General features: G+C 38.6%; 1 long non-coding RNA gene across 2 annotated transcripts; it reads left to right on the forward strand.

The window, feature by feature from the left end:
* The first annotated feature begins 1,737 nt into the window (after window positions 1-1,737).
* LOC131918876 (uncharacterized) lies at window positions 1,738-19,009 on the forward strand. Of its 2 annotated transcripts, none has more exons than XR_009381110.1 (3): window positions 1,738-3,535; window positions 5,166-5,287; window positions 18,890-19,009. It is a non-coding gene; the product is annotated as an uncharacterized LOC131918876 (long non-coding RNA). The 2 variants fall into 2 exon arrangements; XR_009381109.1 differs by lacking the exon at window positions 18,890-19,009 and adding an exon at window positions 7,471-7,711.
* Window positions 19,010-27,267: the final 8,258 nt, after the last annotated feature.

Raw genomic sequence — 27,267 nt, forward strand, 5'->3', positions numbered from 1 at the left:
CTCTCTCTCTCTCCTCTCTCTGTCTCTCTGTCTGTCTCTATCTCTCTCCCTGTCTCTCTCTCTGTCTCTCTTTCTCCCTCTCTCACCCACATAAATGCTTTCGTTTATAAGAGTTGCCTCAGTCATGATGTTTCTTCACAGCAATAGAACAGTGAATAAGACAGGGTTGTGTCATAAATCACTGGGCTTTGCTTGGGTAAGTCAGGGAGGATTTTTTCCAGGGAGATGCTCTTCCAGGAGACTATGTCATTGACTCTTAAAGTGAGGAAAATGGCATCTGTGAGGTTGTGAGGCCCAGGTCAGAGGGATACCACTGCTTTTCCCTCTTATTTTATCACCAGCTCATGCTGTGCCATCACACCTCATGGGAGGTGGAACCCAAAAGAGCTCGGAAACCTCTTCCCCAGTCCAGAGTCAGGTGAAGAGTCTGCTTGGGTTTAAATTTGATCTTCACCACTGTAGCTGTCAGACATTAGACAGGACAATAGAAGCCATTCGAGGATATTCTAGCATGAAGAAGTTTAATTTGGGACATCAAAGACTGTGAAACCCTTGTAATGCAGAATGCGTAAGTGTCAAGGAAAGATTGCTACTGTTAAGAAAATCAGAAAGGGCAGGCACCTTTGGGAGCTACCACTGATGACCTCACTGTCTGGGATTCTGAAGCAAGTGGTTTCTAGGAATTGTTGACAGACTTCAACATGCCTTCCCTATGCCTAAATCCGTGAGCCTTCCTGTTACCGAAGAGGCAATAATGGCCATTCCTCTCTTCCTCCTGGCTACTCCCACACAACCTACTTTGATGCCAGACCTTTAACAGAAGTTTGTTGGCAAGAACATCTGGGAACTGTGGTGTTCAGATCTCTGATTCCCACAGCAAAGACAAGAACAAATGAAATAAAAATGCTTCCAAGATGCCAATACTATACACAACAAGGAGAGGCATTTTTATATTCTTAATGTAATCTTTATTTTGGAAATGAGAAATGGAAACTCTTTGAGTTAAAAATCTTTCATATCAGACTGTTTTCAGTCAGTCATATTTTTAATGTCTTAAAAAAACTTTCATAGCTTTTCTTTAATTACAAGATAGTATGTTTCAGTGGCTTCTTAATACACCTCTCGTTATGACTAACCCTCTCTCCCAAGGCTCCTCATTTTCCCCATCCCCACTTCTCCTTGCTGCTTACACCTTTCCACCTCTAAGTTTTTAAGACACATGTTCAATTCCATTTTTTATTAATCTTTCTTTATTAATAAAATATTTGGACCACAATATTTTCTTTGAATATTGTATTAGTTGTATCATACAAGTTCTAATGTGGAATGTCTTTTCTCTGAGATTAAGTTTTCTCCTTGAGAAAAATCAGTGTTAAGACTTTCTAATGGCTAGAAAGAGAGCATATTTTGTTGGTTGCATCCTTCAGTCTCTGTTTTGTTACATTTTGAGCAGGGGATTTTGTTTGTATTATTTTTAATTTTTAAGTAGGTTGACATTTATGTTATTGTACGGTTTTATTCATGTGTGTAACATGTTTATAAGAATCTGAAAACAGGATGGAAAGTCTAATTTCAGATTTCAGTACTTAAGGGATGTGGCTTGATTTTTGTCATTATAAATTCTGATAAAAATAAATTCAAGAAGACTGATTTCTTACACACACACACACACACACACACGCACACGCACACACGCACACACCCACACCCACACACACACACACACACACACACCCCTTTTGTGTTCTTTTCCAGCTATCCAAAGGTATTGTTGTTGTTGTTAAGTCCAGTTGTTCCCTAAGAACCTGAAAAGTGACATATTACCTACTGTTTCAGTTTCTTCTCTGTTGTGGTGATAAAATACCATGACTCATACAAAAGGGAGGATGAATTTACTCTGTTCACAGTTCCAGAAAGTCACAGCGTACGAGCTTCAGAGAACTGATCACTTTCCATCTGCTGACTGGAGGAGAGAACTGTGGATTAATGAATTTATGTTGTTTCTCAGTCCCTCTCTACTTAGACAATTCAGGGTCCTAGTCAGGGAATTGTACTACTCAGAGTGCCAGGTAATGCAATCAAGATAATTAATTTCTCCCACACATTTTCAGAGCCCTTCTGCTGGATGAATCTAAGTGCGCCAAGTTGACAACTAAAATGAATCACCACATCTACTTTTAATATTTAGATGCAACTACTTTGTTCATTTGGTGGGAGAATGTGTCTTTTAAGAGTTTCACTAGATTGTATATTTAAACATTTGTTCTGTTTTCTCTCTAACATAGACTCCAGTTACACATGTGACGTTTTCTTTTACTATTGTAATTAACACTTTTCTTAAATCTGTTATTTCAGTGTACACGTGTCCTTTATTAATCTCCTCACTGTTTATTTCTATTTCACCACAGTGTTTATGCCCTCTCAAGCATCTACTTCCTTCCCCAATTTTAAGGCTTTTATTTTCCTACGCTCTTGTTAACTCATGCTGGTTTATACTTTATCACTGTCTACTCATCTCTTCACTGAATTCTCAATCTTCTGTTTTGTGACCTTCATTCATAGAGGCTACTGCTCCATTAACTTAAAATAGTTATGGCAAGTACTTGCTTAAAACATAATTGGTTCCATGGTAACATTTCGGGTTCCGGGCAAGTTATTCTGTTGATAAGTTCTATTTCTCACTCATTCGTTTATTCTTAAGGCTTCTTTATATTGTACTAATGTGAATCTCTTTCTATTTTCTCATTACAAAAACTGAGTGCTTGTGGAATAGATAGAATGGATTTCCTATAAGTATACAGTGCTGGCAACCCAGACCTTTCCTTAGGCTTAGCTACCACAGCTAGATACTGCTTTATGTAAATAAGAGTTTCTATAGAATCTGTTTCATAAATCCTTCTCCTTTCTTCCTAAGTTAATTGTTCTCTTGAGTAATGGGTGAAGGGTGGTGGCTTTTGCCTTCAACCTGCTTACTCTTGTTTCTGCATTTCCTCTTTAGATATACCCTTTGACCTAGGGGTGTAACACCCCCACCCTTTTTCGGAGTATATTTTGGCTCTGCTACCATCACAATCTCACTCTCTATTATTCTCTCTCATTTCCATGAGACATTTGTAGGGAATTTACTATTTGTGGCAGCCATTCAAAATTTGATAGTCTTTAGAGTTGATAAAAATGGACACTTTTATTTGGTTTTTAATTTTGCTTGTTTCCTTTCAAAGAAGAACCCAAAAGTAAGGAAGGAGACTCCTAAACACACAGGGTATATTCATTATGTGAACTCTAGAGTGGCACTGACCAGCAATTTATAATAAAGTGGCTCAATTCTTATATACTAAATATAGATTCACTGGGTGTGGCTAACATTTGGTCTCATTTGTTTTTCACGTTCTGCTTCCCATCCTTCATACCGTGATGTCATATGCAATGAACTTCATTACTGTACTTTTTGATTCCTTCAAGCACAATATGTAGCATGGTTAGGCACATGTCCCAGCCAGCACCAATTGGAACTCCTTGGGGATAATTATATAGAGTAAGTTAAATGGTCTCTGTTTTCCAGATTTAAATCTAAATAGATCTGTAGGTGGTACATGCAGACACTCTTCACTTACATGGGGAAAACTATCCCAGAGTAATGAAATGGATAATTCATGGCTGACATAGACAGGTTGCTGGATCCAAACTTTTATGGAACCAGTCAGCTGGTCATTGTTCTCAAGTTAATTCAACTTGTATTTTATCTCTTATAATTACATGGTCATGGCTGTCTCAGAATTTTCTGAGTTTACACTTATGTGAACTGGTGTTTGGAGAGAAATAAGGGCAGAGGCCACATGTGACTGTAGAAAGGGCATGGATAGCCTCATTTTATTAGGGAAGGAACTGAGAGCAAAAACAAATTGCCCAACTTTTGACAGTTTTGGAAATAATAGATTGGAGATTTAAATCTAAAATTTTCATATTTGTCATTGACATAGGGGTTTGTTTGTCGGTCATCTAAATTTAAAATATTTCCCACCATTTTGACCTGTGAATATTATATGTGAGAAAATCTTTGGTATGCTTCATTTGAATTGTGTTTTCATAAAGTAGAACTTTCTATTAAGATATAATTTCTTTCATTTCATTATTACAAGTCATTTTTAGATTTCTACAAGTTAAGTCCATTAATTTTAAGGAAAGTTACTAGAAAACAACTTAAAACACTTATGGGATGTCCTTAAGAAATGTGAAATAATTTACCCACTATTTTGCATTTTTTTTTTTTTTAAAAAATGTGTTCCCTCAGATGTAGCTCTGGTTTTAGAATGTACATCTAATGGTTTGCTATTTATTCAAATATGGCTAGATGACACCATTACTTCCAGAAAGGAGAATACTTGTACAGCCTTGGATCTTGTTTTTGGTGGATGTGCAATCCCAAACTGGTGATTAATTTCTGGCGATGCTAGAGCTAGAAGGCAATATTTGCAAGTCTTGGTGGCAGAAAAGATGTAGAAATGATGATGCTGGAGGTTATACTCTCCTGAGACTTACTAGTGCAGGGTGTGGCTTTTCCTAAAACTGAGAAGATTCGTGTAGGCTCAGGGCTTGTCTCTGAAAATGTAATTGATGTCTCCTGGTCAATAGGCAAGGACTTTTGCAGGACTGAACAAGCAAAATTGTACCTCAACATTAGTTAGGTTTGGGGTTAGTCTTGATTCTGTGGTCAACATGAGAAAGCCTACAAATAAAGATTTGCCCCTTTATGAAAAAGCTATTCACCAATTTCACACTGTCAATATTTATTTTTCATTGTGAAAAAGAAAAGTCATTCCCTGATAAACACACTGGCTTTCTTTTTATTCTAGTATGTTAATTTAACAAAAAAGTCTAAAATCACATGGAATTCGGTCAATATCCTTAACTTAAAAGTCATTTGGGACCGATTGTGCACTTAAATGCTGTTGCTATTTTAGATAATAATCATTATACAAGGAAATTATCATTCTGAGACACTTAAACATTTCTTAATATAGTATGCATTTGCAAAAAATGTCTTATACTTAGAAATATACTTGTCCACATAAATGGTAATAGACATAAATAATTGCCTACTATAATTGAATAAATCTTTTTTTAAATAAACATTTTAAATGATGTATTTATATGATGCTTGACAGAAAACAAGACTGGTGCCTGCCACTGCTGGTAAACTCTGAGAAGTTAAGCTCTTCCAGGGTCTCATCAAAGTAGAATGTTCTCCTGAGCTGTCCTTCTAATGAATTTGAGATGCAAGGCTGAGGTATGTCTTAGCAAGAGCTTAGAGAACTTGGGAGGCAGGTGTGTGTGTGTGTGTGTGTGTGTGTGTGTGTGTGTGTGTGTCTGTCTGTCTGTCTGTCTGTCTGTCTCTGTGTGTGTGTCTGTGTGTATTTTTTTTTCAGGGACCTACTCATATAGTGTCACCAGACAGGTCAAATTCATATCAAGTATCTTCACCCTTAATCTGATTTGAACCCAGTATAAAAATACTTTATGTGATAAATATGCACAGAGGCTGAAAAACAATGTGGGAGACAAAGTGTTCTTTATTAAATTTGGATACCACCCTTCTACCCACATGCACATAATTTAGAGAAATATGGCTTTTTACATAGATATTAAGTCTGTGCCGAACAATCTAGCTTATAGTAAATTTCCAACATAAAATCAGACACAAAACATTTTCTTTTTAACTTTTGTGCTGTTTGACGAAGATATTATTTGTGGTTTAATTATTAGTGTATCATTCATTGGTTTGTTCAATGCTGAAAGGATGCTGAAATGCAAGCTGGACAGTAATACATCCTACCTCAAATGTGTTTTAAAATAGTTTTTCATTTGTCCTGGATTAAAAAAAAAATAAAACACACTTTTGATGTCATTATTGATATTCTAATAAACCTTAGTCTAGGAAAGGGTAAAATACAGTATTCTGAAGAGATGCTGTTAGTAAGGTATTAGGAAGAGAACCTAGGAATACCTGCATTATTTGCTGGGCCAATTTCTATTTCAATCCTAACGGCCAACCCAGGACTCAGGTCTGGCCACTGCAATGTGAGAAGTAATATCTCAAAAGTACAGCTCCCATGGCAGAGAAAAGGTTTGGGAAGGGTGATCATGGACAATTTAGTGGATGAGAAAAGCAAACATCCCTGACTCAGCTGCATGTAGGGATGCACCATTCTCAAGGAAAAAAAAAAAAAAAAAGAGGGAGAGAGAGAGAGAAGAGTTCTGAGGTGGTCACACATGCCCTGACTCTCTTCCTGTTGTGATGAAGGGAGTGAAATAGATAGCTGCTGGATGTGATGACGATAGTGAGGCAGGCTGAGCTGACAGAAGGTGACAGGGCGAGGGTGGCTGTGTTAGATATTGGAGACACAGGGTTGTCTCTAAAGAAGTGACACTTGAGTAGATATCTACACTATATCAAAGTGTGAGTCCAGGAAAATGTGGAAGAAAGCATCACAGGGCTGGGACTCATGAGAGGCAAGATCTCACGTGAACACAGTGTGGGATGTTTCAGAAGGCCTTGAAGTGATGTGGATGAGGAGAACCCTACTAGAGCCTGACCCCGGGGGGAGAGGCCCAGCCCCGTGATCGCATCGTGGAGGTCCTGACTAAAACTTTGGCTTTATTCTCACATAATGGGAAGCAACTGGCAGACTTCACTTTTTGTTTTGTTTTCTAATGTGTGACGTATTTGTATTTGCGTGTGCATGTTCATGTGTTCAAGATGTGCGTGCATGCTTGAGAATGTGCACGTGAAGGCCAGAGGATAATCTCAGCTGTCCTTTTTCAGGAAATGCTGTCCACCTTGTTTTTTTCTGAGGCAGAGTCTTTCACTGGCCTGGAACCCATCAACGATCCATACTGGCTGGCCAGAGAGCCTGGGAGTTCTGCCTTCTTCACCTCCCCAGTGCTGAGGTGCCACCACACACAACTTTTTTATTTTTAATGTATTCATTCTGGGGACCAAATCCAGATCCTAGGAGCTGCAAAATGAATGATTTTCCAATGGAGCCATTTACCCCATCCTTATTAGTAGACCTCTAAGCAAGGGGTGACATGAAGTTGTCTTTAAAAGATGACTCTGATTGTTCTGCTGAACACAGATTCTGAGCAGGCAGGAAAGAAATTTTGATGAACAATGATGGAGACATTCTTGCACTTGTCTTAGAGATGTTGACACATGTACAAATGATCCAGATAGACCTAGAGAGACACATGTAGCAAAATGTCAGAGACATCCTTACTAGTTTCTGTCCACTATAACCACAAGAGATGCATGAAATGATCAATTCAGTGCTCTCCTCCCGGGCTTCTTATGAATGCTTGTTTAATGTCCCTCCAGCAGCTCCTGATGGCATGAGGTACAGGATATGAAGCCCCCCTCCCTCAGGCCAGGGTAACACTATACCATGTCCCCTATTGTCACTCTCCATCCAGCTTTCTGTCTGGATTTATGCTCTGCTCTGCTTTTGCTCATGTGTACCCAAAGAGTCAGAAGATAAGCACCGGCTTGTGACAGCACCCCAGGAACTCAATGACCACGTGAATGCCTGGGGATTCCTCCACCCTGTGAAATTTACAGGTTCAACCCCCTCATCAAACGCTCCCAGATTTGCCTTTATAGTCATTGAGCCCGCCCTCCTACTGTCCCTACAAATAAATTCAATCCACGAGAAAATGAATGTTGCTTCACTCGGTCCACTGAGAAATGTGAGTTTGCAGGATTAAAAGCAAACCCCCCTCCTTGCCCATGCTAATCCTTCCATTGGAATTTAATAACTTCAGCCTGACCATGCTAACTGCGTGCTTGTCTGTGGTGGTAACAATTAGAATGGCCCCCACAGGCTCATATATTTGAATGCTTGCTCATTAGGGAATGGCAGCATTGTTAGTAGGTCTGGCCTTGTTGGAAGAATTGTGTCACCCGGGGGTGGGCTTTGGAGTTTCAAATGTTCAAGCAAGGCCCGGTGTCTCTGGCTGCTGCCTGTGGATCTGGATGTAGAACTCTCAGCTACTTCTCCAGCGCCTTGTCTGCCTGCGTGCCGTCACACTCCCTGCCATGATGACAATGGAATAAGCCTCTGAACCTATAAGCCAGCCCCAATTAAAGACTTTCCTTTATAAGAGTTGCCATGGTCATGGTGTTGCATCACAGCAGTAGTAACCCTAAGACACGATCCTATTTCCGTTTTCTGAAATTTTACAGAAACTAGGATGTCATTAACTCTGTCTTTTCGGTGCTACATGCTAATTAACTTGAGTCAGTGTCAGTATATGATGGGAACTACTTCTACAGTAAGAGCCTGATAAGCCTGCTTGTTAGAAGCAGAATAAAATAACCCGTACCATGGCCTCCAGTTGTTCACACAAGGGTGTCCCAGTGGACCGCACCATCTCATTCCATATCCCAGCCTCTCCTTTAGAATGTGTGGTCGTACATAATATGGGTAACCCTATGTTTGCTCAAAACTTTCTTGCTTTTAGCATTAAATATCCTATGTCCTGGGAACACCCTACATCCCCTAGTCCTGGATAGTCTGGGATGGCTACTCACCCTACAATCGGCTTGCCCTGTCTCCATCTGTAAGCAGGTTTGTCTGCGTGAAACATTCTTCTCTCAGATGTGTCTCTGGCTCGCTTCTCATTCTTCAACTTCTATTCAAATAAAATCTTTTCAGAAAGCCATCTCTATTACTATCAGCAGCAATATTGCATCTAGAATTATACCTTATATTTTTTCTTCTATGTTTCTTTCTCTAGAGGGTGAACTCCATGGAGTGCTTAACTTTTCTGCTATACCCTGATCTCTAAGAATTATGTCTAGTACATGGTTAACTCCTCAAAAATATCAGTTGAACAACTAAATAATTTTTAAAATTATATTGTAGTCTTTGTGTCCATAATAAGAAGCACTATAAACATCTAGACAAACATAGACAGCAATTTTCCTAATTAATTCAGAAATTTAGCATTTCAAAACTAGCATAGGTTTATTGAGTTTGTTGAAAAAGCAGTGTGCAGGGAGCTACTGGATTCAATTGATCCATGGGAAAAGGATTGCCAGAAGGGCAAGCCTTTTAAACGTTTGAACATGGTACTTACTAAAGAAAGTTAATTTCCTGGTGTCATTCTGAAACTGTTGTGGCTCTCCTCCACTTTGATATGAATCACTTCCTCATCAAAATGGGGACACCAGCTTCCCCAAATATTGCCTGTGGTCCTGCTCATGGCTGAAGGTTAGTTGTGTACCCAGTCACTTATCTGAACACCCCCCCCACACACACCACCAATTCAACAATGATAGTGACTCTAACTAACATAGACCCTATCCAGATCAGCTTCTCCTTAGCCTCGGAGTTGTACAACAAAGGTTGGGGAAGGGATACCCAAGGAACAGTGTGTCTACATCTCTGCCCCTCCAAAAGTGCTCCATGACTCTGCCAGGAAGATGGGTAGCTTCTTTTTAAAATGAGCAGCTAAACACGATGACAGGCTATTTATGGTATTATCTCTTTGAGGTGATTAAGTGGGCAAGCGCCTTCAGGAGCCCAGCCAGGGGCACCCTTCATTGCAGCAACACTTGCCCATCTCCCACAATATCCCCACTGCCATCCCACCCCTTCCTTTCTTCCTCTGGCTCTGCAATGAAACAGAAGACACTGACGAGTTCGGAAGGGTGTTCTAAAACCAGTCCAAAACGGGACAAGAGAAGGGGCTGGAATCGGTCCTTTTAGGATGCCTTTGCCACTGGGGACAAGCAAGGTCCTGGTTGGAGAAGGGTTATGAGACTGCTTTGCTGTTTGTAAAGAATGGCCGGTGGCTATCTGGATGCACCCTTTTAGAAACTGTAAGGATCCTGTTTTGTGGGTAGGTTGGCAAGGCTCTCAAGGTAGAGTTCAGCGCTGTCTTGTCTGTTTTCCCACTCAGCGGACCTCAATCCCCTTCGGCCCCAGGGGCTTCGTTCTGTGCCATAAGAAATGAAACATATTTCCCAATGTGTTTTCTTTCTTTTTTAATAAAAATATCAAAGGCATACTTATCAGTGGCTGAAGACGGAAAGCTGCGGCCCAGGCTATTTTTTAACTGGAACACGGCCCCGTGTTGTGCCACACTCATCCAGGGCCGGTGGAAGATTGATGGCTGGACATGTGCAGGGAACTGCCACTGATTGAAATCAGACAACTGCCAGCTGGGAGGGAGAGTGGGGTGGGGGGGAACCAGTGTAACCACAGCCATCCCCTCTTTGCACAGTTTGGACAGGGCTTCTCCTCCTGTCTGCTGTCTGAAATAACAGCTCAGAGGAAGAGGGCACGCAGAGGGGCTGAGACAACCCCCCTCAGGCACAGGCCTCTTTTGTCTCCAGTTTGCCTTTTTTTTTTTTTTTTTTTTTTAAAAAAAAAAAGCACATGGTAGGATACAAGCTGGCCACGACTGACCACCAGCCTTGGGCTCTGAGACGTCAAATAAGCCATTCATAGGCAGGGAGACAAGACAAAGATGAGAAAGCACACTGCCTCTCTGGAGGAAAATTAGGCTGCTACTGTCTTTTAATATGGGGGCACGATCCCCATTCTTTTATTTGCTTTTCAGTGAGGGTCTGGGGAGGAAGGAAGGTATGGGAAACTGTCAGCCAGTTACTTAGTACCCTTCATCAGGATCCCAGCCAGAGTTCAGCGTGGCTAACAATCGCACAGCTATGTACTTGAACTGAGACATTTTTATTTCATTAGGGGTGTCCGTTTACAGCCATCAGCTAAGCAGATTGGCCAGCAGCAAAAAGGCCTTCTTTCCCGCCGGCCTTATCACCAGATCTCTCTCCCATTATTCATCTCTTTAAAAAGAGAGAAAGGGGAGGGGGGGCTGGCTTTAAGTGCATTATGTTTGGTGACCTGTCTCTATTCTCTAGCCCAAACAGTCTAAAATAGGTTTTATTAGGAATCATTATTTAGGTTCCAGCCTGGGAGCCGATCGATCCTGTGTAATGGTTCCCAGAGCTCACGGAGTAGCCAGGCTGCGTCTCCAATGAGCTGACACAATGTCAGGGACAATTCATTTTTTTTTTTTTTTTCTTGCCAGTTAGGATGCTGGTTTAATATCCTGAAAAAGGCACTTAGCACCACCCCTTCATAACATCTGTCAGGCCCTGTCCAGAGACTTGTTTCTCACATTGAGGGCTCCCAGGCAGTTGGGGCCCTGTTCTGCAACACTTCTCCAGAGGCCTCGGAATTCCTCCGACATTCAACCAACCCCCCGCCCCGAGGCCCAACACTCGCACACCAGCTGTTATAACTTTCCAGGACACTCCTAAATTTTCTAAATGTGTGCCATATAAAAATAAGATTTAGGACGGTGAGTGTTCAGGGGGTTTGCCCGTGAAGAATATAATTCACCCGGTGTCGCCAAGCCATTATGGAGCATTCTTCCCCAGACTGCTCGGCTTCATCTTGGTCCTCCCCGCAGCCCATCAAGAATCCTGTGGCTGGAGATTTGAAATGACTCGTTTTTTTCTCCTCTCTCCCTTGCCTTTTAAAATGTTTCTTTTTGCTTTGAAACTTTTGAAAAAATGCAAAGAAATTGAAAGAAAAACAATACATATACTTGAATTCAACTGTCCCTACCACTTTGTGCTCTGTACTTATTTTGTGGCTCACAACACCCCCCCCCCACCCATACGTTTTTTACACCAACTCATGCACAGCCACACACAATTGTACCTTCCGCAAGCTTTGATGTGCACAATGGCAAACATTCTCAGCCACTCTCTTGTAGGGGTACACAGTGTTTTTCTGAGCCATTCAACACTAAATTTGGGGGGCAGACAGGACGGCTCAACTGGTAAACGGAGTTACTGAATTTACTGTGCAAGCCTGGTGGTGTAAGTTCTGTCCTCAGAAGCCAGATACACTAGCACACAGATGTCCCAGGATGCCTACTGAGAGACGGGAGGTGAGGCAGGAGACAAGAGAGATCCTTTCTCAATAAAGTAGAAGGAGAGAAGTGATTCCCAAAAGCTGTCTTTCTGATAGCCATATGTGAGGCTACACTCTCTCACATACACATACAAGATAAACTGAAGCTGTCTGACACGCCATACTCCATTTATTATGCTTGTTATTTTATTCACTATTGTAAAGAATTGGATCAACCTCATTGTCCAAACACAGGTGAATTGAAAATAAAAATTTGCATAGTAAAACAATGGGATATTATTCAACTCTAATAAAAATGATGTTTCAAAATTTGTGGGAAAGCCAGGCAGTGGTGGTGCACGCCTTTAATCCCAGCACTCGGGAGGCAGAGGCAGGTGGATCTCTGTGAGTTCGAGGCCAGCCTGGTCTACAGAGCGACATCCAGAACAGGCACCAAAACTACACAGAGAAACCCTGTTTCGAAAAACAAAACAACAACAACAAAAATTTGTGGGAAGATGGTGAACTTAGAATTTTTAATGTTACTCAAGGTCACACACTCTCAGAAAGAAACCACATGCTCGCTCTCTCTCTCTCTCTCTCTCTCTCTCTCTCTCTCTCTCTCGTGGAATCTAGCCAACAATGTATGTAAATATGTGAGTATATGTGTATGTGGGTACAGTATAACATGAAGAAAAGAGAACAGAAAAGGCTACATATAAGGGGATAAGGAAGGAGTGGATGCAGGTGATAAGCATGAGTATATATAAGTCGGAATGTTTTTTTCACAATTCTGTCAGTTTTGGTTTTGGTAGGGGGATATGTGCAGAAACGTAATGTGAAGTTTCACAGCTTCTGTTCTGAATGCCAATTCTAACTGTGTATGACTTCATTACATTGTATAGTCTTTGCGTCTGGTTAACTAAGGTGTATAATTTTTTTTCCTTCCCAAGGATTTTTTTTATAATAAAGTAAATTGAATGAATAAATTCTGACATTGTGAACTAGAATCAATTTAATTAACAGAATATTTGTACATTACCACAGAGTAAAGTATGACATTTTAGTCATAAATAATGTATAAAGATGAGGATAATTTCCATATGGATTTTTCCCGACATTTTTAATTTCTATGAACTGGGAAACTGAGGATCCATTCCTATTTTTTTTTTCATTTAAATTTTTGTATTTTTTGTCTTTTAGGATTTCACACATAAGTGCTGTATTGACATCATTCACATTTCTCCCTCTGCCCCACCAACTCCTCTCATACACACCCTCAAATGCATGGCCCTTTCTGTAATGGTTATACACACACACACACACACACACACACACACACACACACACACCATTCTGTTCATCTACTCTTGCTCATGTGCACATGTGTTCAGGGCTGACCACTTGGGATGGTATAGCCTATCAGGAGGCTCATCTTTGGAGAAGACTGATTCTCTCCTCTCGGCAGCCTTTGTTTGTCTACAGCTTTCCCATCTAGGGATGGAGCTTTAGAAATTCCACCACTCACACTGACATGTCAACTGATCACTGTGTAAGTCTTGTTTAGGTGACCATATTACTGAGATTTCATGAGTGCAGTTTCCCTGTTGTGCCTAGAAGACACTATCTAGCAGTCTTCGTTTTGTTTTGTTTTGTTTTTTTCTAATATTTTGAAGTACATCATAAATTGTTGTGGACTACGGTCAACTTACTTGAGCTATGGAAGACAAGAACTAATTCTTCCTACCTAACTACAAATGCAGTTTCTTTCACTCACAACCCCCTCCCTTATAAACACTCCTTCTTTAACTCTCTCTTTTTTTTTTTTCAGAGCTGAGGACCGAACCCAGGGCCTTGCACTTGCTAGGCAAGTGCTCTACCACTGAGCTAAATCCCCAACCCTGTCCTTCTTTAACTCTTAAGACCAATTATTAAGAATTGAAAATCTGCAGTACTTGTCTTATTGTATCTGGTTTTATTTTTCTTAAAACAATGTCTTTTAGTTCCTTCCATGTTACTGGTAGCAAATGATGAAAGTCCATTTTTTGCTTATGGTTGAGTAATATTTCATTGTGTGTATATAACACAGTTTGTTAGGTATTCATTCATAAATGTTCATCTCAATTGCTTTCTTTTCTTAGAGATTGTAAATTGAGCAGTAAAGAGAAAGTATACTTATCTTTTGGTAGAGTGATTTCATTTCTCTTAGATAATGTCCAGTAGTAGAATTACTAAATAATATAATACTCTACCTTTAGTTTTTTGAGAATCCTCCACATGGTAATAATGCCTCTGCTGATTCAGCATTCTCCCCACCAATGAGTTCCTTCATGTCCCCACTCAGATGTGTAACTGTCAGTCATTCTAGCAGCAGGAGATGACATCTCATTGTTCTGATCCAAATTTCCTTGGTAAACAGTGAGCTTGAGGCTTTTTTCACATACTTCAGGAGTTCTGTAGTATAGTTGTAGATGCAGTATCTATTATAAGCAAATGGCATATATAGGTATAATATCTACTCAGATGATTTATGCATTTCAAGTCAGATTACGTGGGTTTTGCTGTTTGAGCTTCTTATACATTCTGGACAATGATACCTGATTGAATAGATTATTTGAAAATACTTATTTCTGTCTGTATTTTTTCTGCTTCTTCTATATGCTGAAGATTTTTAATTAACATAAATCCCATTTGTCTAATTTTCATTTTGTTGCCTACGCCTTTGGTGTTGTAGGCAAAAACCTCAGTCTTATCCCAATGTCTGGAGAGCCCCCACTCTATGTTCTCTTCTAGTAGCTTCATGGCTTCAGGTCTTACAGGTAGGTCTTGGATACATTTTGAATTGGCTTTCATATATGGTAAGAAGCAGGTTTCTTGTTTCTTCCTTCTGCATATGTCTGATCAGTTTCCAACATTAAAAAAGGCTCCTGACCAGGTGGTGGTGGTGGTACATGCCTTTAATCCCAGCACTCGGGAGGCAAAGCCAGGTGGATCTCTGTGAGTTCAAGGCCAGCCTGGGCTACAGAGTGAGTTCCAGGAAAGGCAACAAAGCTACACAGAGAAACCCTGTCTTTAAAAACAAAACAAAACAAAAAAGGCTCCTTTCTTTAATGTATATTCCTTGTGGCTTTTGTCAGAAAAAAAGAAGAACATAGACTAATACTGTATTATATATCTGTTCTGTGCTAGTATTTTCCTGTTACAAGATGTGGTCAGGATTTGCTCATGTGTCTTTTCATTCACATTAGCTCTTGTTTTGCTTGACCTTTCATGATAACTTTTAAAACACAGTTAAAGTCAGTGGTTTTGTAGGGAGTCCCTTCCTTTGGGGGAGGATGAGCAAACCTTATAGAAAAGATATTGCATACAATAAACTACCTTAACCATATAAAATTCCATGAATTTTACAAAATGAACATGTCGGTTTAACTTCCATGCAGTTTTAAAAAATGTAGTGTTATCTAAACCCAGAAGCCACACCGAATACTATCCTGCTCCCTTGACCAAACAAACAGTAGCTGCTATTCTGATTCTGTCTCCACAGTTGCTTCTGCTCTGTCATCCAAACTGTGTCCAATCAATGTTGAATATAGCAAAAGGAGTCTACTACAGTAGCATCTGGAGTGCTAATGGCATCCCATCTGTGCACATACTCTACCTAGACCAGTTTCCCATCAATTTCTAAGCCCTAATACAAATACCTCTTGAAAAATAATAATGAAAATATTTTTAAATTTGTACTAACCAATGAATTTTTCAACCAAGTGGGTTTTCTACTTTTTTCAATATTCTCTCTCTCTCTCTCTCTCTCTCTCTCTCTCTCTCTCTCTCTCTTTCTTTCTCTCTCTCTCTCTTTCCTCCTTTCCCTTCTTTCCTCCTTTCCTTCCTCTGAGTCTCTAATACTGTTGAAATTCAAATATTGCTTCTATGTTGGAGAGTAGCTACTGAGGATATTATATTAATTGTACTTGATACCTTGGAGAGTTTAGGAGTGTTGTTTAAAATAAAAATAATAAAGCCTTAAGGTATAAACAATGTCTACCCCTCCTCCTAAAGCTCCAACAACAAGCCAAGGCACAATTCCACCAAATGCACTCTGGGAAACCAATGTGCTTATTTGGGCTTTCTAACAGGAGCATGGAAGCTTCCCACCTGCAACAGCCACCCTAGGAAGTCTTTACCCAGCAGAGATGATGCCTTTCCCATAGCCACATAGATGTAGCCTCATTTTCTAGTCCTTCTCCACTTTAGGTATTCCCTAATACCCTGAGTCCATGCACAATTAGGGCAGAATTATATACAACTCGTCATTAGGAGGGTTATCTGGATACTTGTGTGAGGGTTTCATGACCCCCCTATCCCTCCTTCTATAATTGTTCATCAACAGTCAACAAGCCCAGATATGATAATCTTTGTGAGCAGGTCTAGCAGAACTCCTGAAGATCATGGCAGGATTGCTTGAAGACAGTTCTATACAACAAGCCTTAAGAAACTTATGCCCTAGGATGACTCATAAATGAACACTGATAATCAGGGAATTAGTTCTCAAATAAAAAGAAGTTAGATTACTAAGAAGTAAACATCAGTATATTACAAAATAAAAAACTGTTACTTATGAACAGTCTTACTTAGAGCAAATAAGGAATGAAAGTAGCATCACTTAGCCATCATGGTCATTGAAAGATGATACATTTTCTCTGAGGATTTATTATTTATCAATAATCATAAGAATCTTTATTTTAAATTTATTTATTCATTTTATTTTACACGTATGGGTGTTTTGACTGCATGTATGTCTGTGTAGTATGTGTATGCAGTGCCTGCAGAATCCAGAAGAGGGCATCAAATGCCCTGGCTCTGGAGTTAGAGGCAGTTGTAAGCTGCCCTATGGGAGCTGGGAGTAGAATCAGGGTCCTATTGAAAAACAATCAGTGCTCTTCACCACTGAGAAATCTCTGCAGCCCCAAATAAGAATCTTTTTAGATTATTTTTACATGCATTATACTTGGTAAATCTCTCTGTTCATAATGTGGCAAAATGTGCAAGGACATTTTATGTTGAAACTTGAAGATCAGGAGATAAAATAAATACTAAACATTGATTTTACCTTCATACATATGCAATTAACTTCTGACTGAGTTTTGCCACAAAAATGGTAGTTATTCCTTCACCAGGACTCTTTAAGTACATGATAAATATTATTAGTGTTTTAACTCTGAAATAGCCCCCTTTTAGAAGCCAAATTCACAATATAAAGAGAAAAATCTCACAGCTGACTCAGATTGACTGTTAATTTGAGTGCAAAAATGTACTGTATCTATAAATTGGACAACAGTCATTATTTTGATGGAAAAATGATGGCATGCCAAGTAATATTAAGGCAATTGTTACATAGACAGCCATGAAAACTTAAAAGCACTGAGAGATTAGGAAGTCAATTTTACCATCTTATTTAAGTAATGGCTTCTCCAACTGCATTAGAGAGTTCAAACAGTTTTTAACTTAAACCTGATAGTGACTACAAACCTCGTCAAATCATGACATGCTCTCCACCTACCATGGAGAGCTTCTGACATTTATAGAAGTCTCAATACGGCTGGAGTTTTATGAACATTTCCTTGACTCTTCTTTTTCCAGTCACCACTGTCTTGTACATTATACAAACCTAGTAGGCTCCCCAATTAAAAAAGAACTAATTATTAACCTTCTCTGTGGAAGCTCTCCAAGTAGACGTTTTTGTTTTAGTCTTGGTTTCATAACAATCACGTTGAATTCTTTTGTATTTTAAGAAAACAAATTTTGTTACCCAAACAAAAAAAAAAAGAAAACTAATCAAGCACAAAGCAAAACAAATGTTCAAATGGTTTGAACAAGCCTAGGTGTTAAATATAGCTGATAAGCAGCAAGTGTTTTTCTACAGTTCATACAACATCACATAACAGCAATGTACCCAACAGCTGCAGAAAAGTGTGATCTCTCTCAGTACAGAGTGAAGCAGTAAAGTCTCTATTGTGATTTACTGTGAAATACCTTCTTGTTTAGCCATAGCCATGTTGTAACAAATATCTTATGCTTTTTAGGGATGTTAAGTCATATGTTAAAATATATGATGTTTATTACTTTTATAAGTGTAATTAGTGTTAAAATGTTGGTGCTTAAGAATACAATGAAGAGAATTTCAAACTAGGAAAATACAAAGAAATAATCCCTCACATACAAAACTAGAGTTAATACTAGCAAAGATTTACAGTAGTCATCATAAATATATGCATATGTCAACACAGAGCGATTTCAGAAAAATGTCTGTTAACATTTCATTTTATAGAAAATTCACTAAAGTGATGTGATTTGTCCAAGTTTCCATAAGGAAATAATGAAAACCTCGACAGTCTACTCACTGAATACTTTCCTAAGTGTGTACAATGAGATACACTTCTGCTCTCTTTACTCCCAATCCACTGATTGTCTTTCTTCTGCATCTGCCAAAATATTCTGTATGTATGTAAGACAAATGTAAACTCAGTTTGGCCAAAAAGCTAAAAGCTAGATAACTTTTTCCTCATGTGGCTGGAACAATTCTAGAGGAAGGCTAGTTATTTTTGTCTCTATGCTTTAACTCCCATGTGCCCACTTTGTACCTTGGCAGCATCCCCAATTGACTACAAGTTGGCTACCAAAGGTTCCAATGTTCTTTCTCACCTCTTCTGTAGCGAGGATGAGAGATGAGAGCAGAGAATCAGATTGGGATATAAGCCCTTCCCTGACTCTGTGGGGTGGTTGATAATGCTAAAAGTATCATTCTAGATGAGTCTAGAATAAAACTGTCATGTTAAAAATCTAGATTGAAGTAATATCATGTTGATATTTTCCTAATTTCTTTTTGGTGTCTGTATTCTGCATAAAGGTTCATTTTTATTTTATATGTATAAGTATTTTTGTCTGCATAGATGCTTATGTACCAAGTGAATGCAGTGCCTGTGGAGGCCAGAAGAGGACATAGTATCCCCAGCAACTGAAGTTACTGACCTGTTGTGAGCCATCATGTGGTGCTGGGAATTAACTCAGGTCCTCTGCAAGGTCAGTAAGTACTCTTCAACACTAAGCCATCTCTCCAACTCCTGATATTAATATTTGTAATGTATGGCTGTAACTTCCCCACCTTAGATGCTTACATTTAGTGTCAAAATTGATACAACAATTGAGATAGAAAAAGACATATGTATGGTGTTAGGATGGAGATACACAGAAAGTTTTTACAAAAGAAGAAAAAATAGGGATGGGGCATCTTGACATACCAGGAGACAAGAAGCAGTTTAATCATTAAATATTAGAAATACCAACCTTAATGAAGCTCCCATAGATAACATCAATGATAACTCCATTTACATAGTTACATTATTTTCTGATTTGTATGGACCATAGCCTAAGCATGAAAGAGAAAAAGAAAAAGAAAAATATAGACACAGCTCTAATATGCCAAAACCTCTGTTCAATGCCAGAACATTGAAGAAAAAGAACATGTGTATGTTCAGGTCCATGTGCATGTGTGCCCATGCAGGTAGAGGCCCACTGTTGGTATCAGGTGTCTTCATTGACTGTTTTCTACACTCTGTCTATTGAGGCAGGGTCTCTCGCTTGAATTCCATTTGCTAATTCAGCTAGGCCAGTTAGCCAACTTGCTCTGGGGATCCTGTCCTCAAGTGCTGTCCCCTGGGATTACAGGCAGCAATAAAAGCTAGAATTTACTTGAGAGCTAGGAACTCCAATTCTCAACCTGGGCAGCAAGCTGAGGAGTTATCTCACCACATCCCTAAAAAAGAGCTTCTGAAACAGACTTCTCAGCGAGTGTGTCTGATCTCTGTAGCTTGCCTTCTGCTGATTTGTGCTCCCAGATGAAGTGAATACCCTAGTAAAAGCAAGCTGTGTTCACAAAATACTGAATTTTGACTAGTAATTTTTCTGTTTTACATTTGAACATCTGGAGAGATTTTAAAAATGTTTATATTCAAGCTCACCCTCAGAACTCCTATTCCACATGACTTTTGTAAGCTTTGACACTCCAGTATTTTAAACTACCATACAACTGCATAATTTGTACTAAAATATTATTTTGAAAGAACTCAATCAGCAAAAGGGGCCATTGGGTTAATACTGAGAAATAGGTTTAGTGAGTAAAGAAAAGAGGGGTTAACTAGAGTTGGTTGGGGTGTTCCGGTAGCCTCTTCCTGTTGTAAGAATTGCAAACTAGTTCTACAAAGAAGCTGACCCTGGAGATGCTAATGTGGAAGACTTTTAAATCTTTGAGCACAGATGAAGGAAGAGATGCAATTAGGGTTTTGGGAAATAAACAGGAGAGACACAAAGTGTTGGGAGTTGTAGCACTGTGGTGGAGTGGAAAGTTCAGGAGAGTTCAGTAGTGATTATTACTATTGCTGTTACTACAGAACCCTGCAACATCAATTTTCTGTTGTTGATTGCTATACCACAAGGAAGCTGAGGAGGGTGGAGATAAAGGAAACCCTTTGGAGTGCAATGATCAGGATATTTTGGTGGCTTTTGACAACAGTTTGAATTTAATGTTTGGCCAAATAGTAAAAGTGAAATGAGAGGTAATGAGGGGACTGTGGTTGAACTCTAATGTTTTGTTTTGTTTTGTTTTATTTAAACATCTTGAAATTAAACCATGCCAAATCTTTAATACTTTCTCAAAATTTCTGTTAGAGAAAGTGGTTATACTAAAAAGATGACCCTGAAAAAAATCAAACAACTTTATACTCACCAGAATTCTGTGATGTAAATTACTGTAATAACAGGATGTGGATGTAGCAAGAAACTGGGATGATGCACCATGATGCACTAAATATGGGAATAAAAATGATCCAAGTGCCATTCATGGCAATACCCCACTGTCTCTTGCCTTCCTAAAGTTTTTGCCTGTTTCAAATGTTTCTCCCTTTATTGTCTCATTTTTAAATGAACTCTTTTAGAGAGTAGCAACATCTAATAATGACAGATTTAATTAGACATTTTTGTTCTCGATTGAGCAAGGTTTATTTTGTATTTGCAGGAAATTTTTATGTAGAGGAAAACATACATACAAGTGTGAAAAATAAAAAAGTAAACAAATTAAAAAATACTAAACAAACAAATAAAAGCTCTTTATTTTCTAATCCTTCTTCCCAGGCATAATTTATCCCTTTCTTTAAACCTAAAGAGCAGTTTCTCAGTTTCCCTTTGCAGAGATAAAGTTATACTATATGCCATGTTTATTCTTTTGTCTTATTTATTTATTTATTATTTATTTATTTATTTATTTATTTAGTTAGTTAGTTATTTAGTTAGTTAGTTTTTTTGAGACAGGGTTTCTTTGTGTAGCTTTGTTGCCTTTCCTGGAACTCACTCGGTAGCCCAGGCTGGCATCGAACTCATAGAGATCCACCTGCCTCTGCCTCCCAAGTGCTGGGATTAAAGGCGTGTGCCACCACCACTCAGCTTCTTTCTTCTTTGTTTTCTTTTCCTTCCTTTTTTTTCTTTTCTTTTCTTTTTTTTTTTTTTTGATTTTAAACTTAAGCATAGTGGCTTTCTCCACTCAGTATACATAGACATTACTGGGAACCCATGTACTTAGAAATCCTTACTTAACTACTTGAATGATGCCCTTGTTCTACCATAAGCAGTTCTGCTGTAGACCGCCCTAAAACTACACCTTGGGAAAACATCTTTCAGACCGGAAATGTGTGTCTCTGTCATTCCAGTGTAGTTCGCCTACCAGCACTCTACATAGGTAGACGCTCGGTGTGCCTACTAGCAGCTTTCGTCCCTTGGGTGCTCAGTGTGTGGTTGATGGGTCAACACTGGTACCTAATTAGTCTGAGTTTCTTCTACTCGTTGTGATGACTTCAAGGGTCTATCCTGCACTGGATACCACTGGCCCTCAAAACCATTGCCATGTTCTCTGTGAAAAAGAAAACAACCAGCCAAGATGTTTCTTCAGCCCCTTCCTGGATGCTAATTCCACAGAGGCAGGACCCTCCAAATCTGTTCCATTTTATCCACAAAATAAATTGAAAATTTCTCACCGTGAGAAATCCTTCACTTTGTTACCATGCCAAGGTTCTCTAAATTAATCACACTGTTCACAAATTGGAGTCATTCCACAGGTCTGGATTTTGCAATTACTTGAAGCTAAGCAGAGAAGAATTACTCAGCTCTGGAAAAGGAACCCACAGACTCTCTGAGGCATAATCAATCGGATTAGGAGTTTCACTCTCCTGAAGCCGGTTTTGTAAGATGTCTTCTGAATTTTTCCAGTCGCCAGTCATTGGACTTTTCAAGCTACTTAAAGAGAAATTATCCCACTCACATGGCCCGGTGGGTGAAGATAATGATGATGCAATTAGCAACAAGTTTAATCAAAGAATTATATTTCTGTGTTAATATAAGAATTACATATAAGACTTTTCTTGCTTTCAGATTCTTTAGTGCTACCTGGGTTGTTCTCTGATAGTTCTGAGGCTTAGTGTGAGAATGTTTTCATTAAGGTAGAAAGCAATAAAGAAGGAAATTTGAAAAAGTTTGGCCTGATTGTATTACCATGCTTTATCCTCCAGCAGCCCTTTTAATTAAGAAAGAGCAACCATTACACAAAATCAAAGAGGAAAAACCAGAATGAGGAAGTGTGTGCTGTTTTTTAAGATTACCTAAAGAAAATATGACAGAATGAATTAAAGTTTAATTACTCTGCTGCTGCTGGTTTTCAGTCAGTTTTATTCCCTTACTAAAAGTTTTACAGTTTTTTTTCCACTTAAAAAACACTGGAATTAATGTAATCAAAATAAGTTTGTCTAACTTCAATAATGTGAGAACTAGGGTTACTTGAGTTGTGTGAATACCAAGGCCCCACTGGGCTCAAGGAGGGGTACAAATCTGTGCAGTGGAGCCTGAACAGTAATTAATGGGTATGGAAAAGATGCTACAACACCACATCTCTCTTCTAACAGAGACCTGGCAGTTCCTGGAAGAATGTCTGCCTTCAGGACATATTTAGAACAGTAACAATAGTTAGGGATCATGTGCTATATGTTTATATAAGCAATTTATGTTTTTACCTCCTGGATCTTGAGATCACATATTCATTTGACAAAGTTTGGTAAATCTTGTCTACTACCTGCTGGAAAAAAGGACCAAATAAAGCCCTCAAAAGCTAATAGAGGGACTGAAAGGCACACACATAATCTGTTGGGAGGTAATCACAGCAGCTTGAATAGGGTGCTATGAGATTACAGAAGAGGCAGGGCCTGCCTGCTTGTGAGTGTGGTGGGGAGGAGGAAGATTGAAAAAATGATTGGAACCTAATTTTAACAGCAAAATGTCTTAGGGTTTTTATTGCTGTGAAGAGACACCACGATCATGGCAATTCTTATAAAGGAATACATTTAATTGAGGGTGGCTCACTTACAGTTTTGGAGGTTCAGTCCATTATCATCATAGTGAGGAGCATGGCAACATGCAGGCAAACATGGTGCTGGAGGAATAGCTGAGAGTCCTATATCTTGAAGGCAACAGGAAGTCAATGGAGATACTGGACGATATCCTGAAAATAGGAAACATCAAAGCCCACCTCCACAGTGACACACTTCCTCCAACAAGGCCATACCCACTCCAACAAAGCCACACCTCCTAATAGTGCTACTCCATATGCTATTGTGGAGGCCAATTACGTTCAAGCCACCATACATAAGCAGATGTCTGTCTGCCCCATGTAGAAGAGGTTTTACTGTAAGTTCCACATTGTTTACATAATAGGTACACCTACTATATGCAGAAATTACAGGAGACTGTAAGATCAAGAACACTGTATGACATGACATGCCGTTGGTTTCTTCAATCATAGATTCTGAAGATTCTATAGAATCTTAATTAAGAAAGTGTCATGATTGTACTTATTAAATTTTAAACAGCTTGACTGAGAGATTGTTTGGTATAATATACTATAATAAAATAATATAATACATGATATAACCCATCACAATCAGGACAATGAATGTACCTGTCACCCTCAAGTTTCCTTATAATGCCTTTTTCTCTTTTGTTTTCCATCACAATCTCAGGAAACCACTGAACCATTTCATTTTCTTTCTGTCACTATGAGTTAGTACATATTTCTATGACTTTATGCAAATGAAATCAGATAGTACACATTCATGTTGTCTGGCTTCTTTCATTTGGTCTAATTATTTTGATATTCATCATATCATGTGTCTCAATGGCTCCTTTGTTCTTATTGTCAAATAAGAACAATATATGATAATCCATCGTATGTTGCATGTCTACACAATTCCTTTTCCTCTTTGTCTCTAGATTGGGCTGTTACAACAAAGTTTCTATGAATGTTCTTGCGTAAGTCTTTGCATGGATGTCTTAGGTAAATACCTAACAATGGAATGACCATATAGTATGACTGGTCACACTTAATTTTTTTTAACATTATATATATGCATGTTTGCATGTTCATCTGTGTGAAGGGCAAGTGAGATGTGCCATGAAGCCATGTGCGGAGGCCAGAGGCCCACTTCAAGTGTTGGTTCTCACTTTCCACCTTGCTTGAGACAGGGTCTTCTTGTTCACCACTGTATATGTGCACTAGCTGGCCTGTAAGTTTCCTGGGATTCTTCTGTCTTCTACTTTGCCACAGGGACACTGGGATTATACATGTGCCCTACCCCATTTGATGTTAAGTGTATTCTGGGGATGGAAACTCAGGTCCTCTTGTTTGTAAGTCAAGTAGTTTTTTCTCACTGAGCCATCATCCCCAGCCACATTTGACTTCGTTACAGAACAAGCAACTTTTTGAAGTGGTTGTTCTATTTGCAACCACAGCAATGATATATGAGCATTTCCCTACATTCTTACCAATAGGCAGTGTAGTTCTTTTTCCAAGTCTTAGCCTTTTTAATAGATGTATGGCATTATTTGTTATTTGTTGTAGTTTAGGTATGCATGTCCAAGAGGGGTACTTATACTGCCAACAGACCTGTTGATGTTAGCATTGAAATTCTTGTTGTTGCTGTTGTTAATTTTGTTATTAAACTTTTAGAACTATTTTGGGTATTCTATCAACAACTCTTTATCATAAACATAATTGCAAATATTTCTTCCTAGCTTGTGACTTTTGTGGAGTAGATATTTTTAACTTATAAACTGTAATTGATCAACTTGCTCCTCTTGTGAATAGTACTTTTTACTTCATTTCTACTTTTTTTTAACCTAACCTAGAGTCATAAAAATTTCTACTTAATTTTTTTTCTAGAAGTTTACAATTTTAGGTTTTTACTTTTATGTAAATGATCCAGTTTTGGTTAATTGTTGTAGTTGTACCATGTATGAAGCTCATTATTTCACATGGACATATTAACGGATCCAGCCTGATTACATTGAAACTATCATCCTTTCCCCCACTGAACTGCTTTTGCTCTTTTGTCAAAATCAATCTTCCACCTTTAGCGGACTTTAATAGAACACTTCACCCAGCAACATATAAAGTACATTGTTCTCAAGACCTCAAAAACATGCTTCAAGATAAATTGCATGTTAGTCTCAATAATCTACAAAGACTGAAAGTATATAAAATATCTTCTAAGACCAAAGTATAATAAAGCTAGAAACAAGTAGACGAAGAGCAGATATAAACTCAAAAACGTGTGGAAATTAACAAACACACAATATAACAGCCAATGGTTCAAAGGAGAGATCACAGGGGAAATGAAGAAACACTTCAAGTTTAGTGAGAACAGAAACACGATATGCCAGGACTTACAGGATGTAGTGCAAGTGGTGACCAATGGGACACCAACAGCTGTGAACAATTCCATTACAAAAGCAGGAAGATATCAAACAGTAACTAACTTACACATTAAATAACTAGGAGAAGAGTGACCCAAATCCAAAGGTGTCAGAGAAGTCATCACCCACAAAACACTAAAAACACAGAACAAATGTGGCGGCCTGCCCTTCAACCCTGAGAAGACTGGATATATTATGCACTATAGCATCATCACAGAGAATTTTATTATAGGGTCAAAAGAATAATAAATGTATAGCTGTTAGGTACAGGATAAAGTTGACATTTGTATGTCATTTATTATGAAAGAAGCTATAGCTTTGGAGAACATGGGCTTAACACAAGTTGACCTTAAAATTCTACACATCGTGTTCCTACATACAGATGTTCATGCTGAGATCATATCTCATTATATAATGTACTAGTGGGGAAATATCCATTTCAACAGTACGTGGTCATTGTTCTTCACTATAACATTTTGACAGAACAACACAGTCCCTGGAATACATTCCTTTGTTCAATAAAAGTTAGACTGGAAATTTTAGGAGGAATCACAGGTTGGTTTGGGGTAAAAATTTTAAATATAAAATATAAATTGATTGCCTTTCGATCTCTTAAGTTTAAGAAAATTTGATTTTACCCAAAGGAATTTGCATTAACACAAAAATGAGAAGTCCTGCCTATCTGTGGGATGTTTCAGCAAATCCAGTTTATATATATATGAAAAATTATTAGTTACCCTTCAGTTTCTGAGGAAAAGAGGCAATTTTCTCTTCCACCTGATGCACCAAAAAAGTTAAATCGAAATCAAAGGATAACCATAAAGTTGCCATGTGATATAAACTGCAAATAAATTAAAAACACAGAAAGACCCAAACAAAAGAATGGCATTACATTATAAAACTCAGCTCTTTCATTTTTGTATATCATCTCATTCACAGTACCCACAAGGCTTAGTCATGAACATAAATTACTAACTAGCTCACCTCTCTCTCCACCCTTCATTCAAAACATGAACCAAGCTGAACAACAATGTGGTAAAGGTAGATCACATGACAATGTTTATTGCATGATAGAAACAAACAAAACATCAAAACGAAACTATCACAAAATCCCAGAAGCTCAGAAAAAAAAAAACCATACATTTAGTTAAATCTGGTATACTAATATCATTGGGTGAAGATGTTGCATTCATTCTTAAAGGCTGTTTGCCTTTGAGATGACAGCATTGTTCAAAGTAATTCCCTAGATAAGCAGAGAATTGAGGGCCCTGGTCATTTCCACATGAAGCAACCAAGGGTAGGTGTAGAAGTAGGCTTGAGTGCTGGCTGGTTGTAAGGCTCAAAGCAACTCAATACTATAGAGATGTGTATCAATTCAACAAAGTTGTACAAAACATTATTGTTAATGGGAGATGAGCAGAACTGGCAAAAGCATCTGGAGGAACAAGTTTGCATCAAGATTGTGGGTTCAACACTACTAACC

The sequence above is a fragment of the Peromyscus eremicus genome, chromosome 8b (assembly GCF_949786415.1).
Source record: "Peromyscus eremicus chromosome 8b, PerEre_H2_v1, whole genome shotgun sequence".
In the NCBI taxonomy this organism is placed as follows: domain Eukaryota; kingdom Metazoa; phylum Chordata; class Mammalia; order Rodentia; family Cricetidae; genus Peromyscus; species Peromyscus eremicus.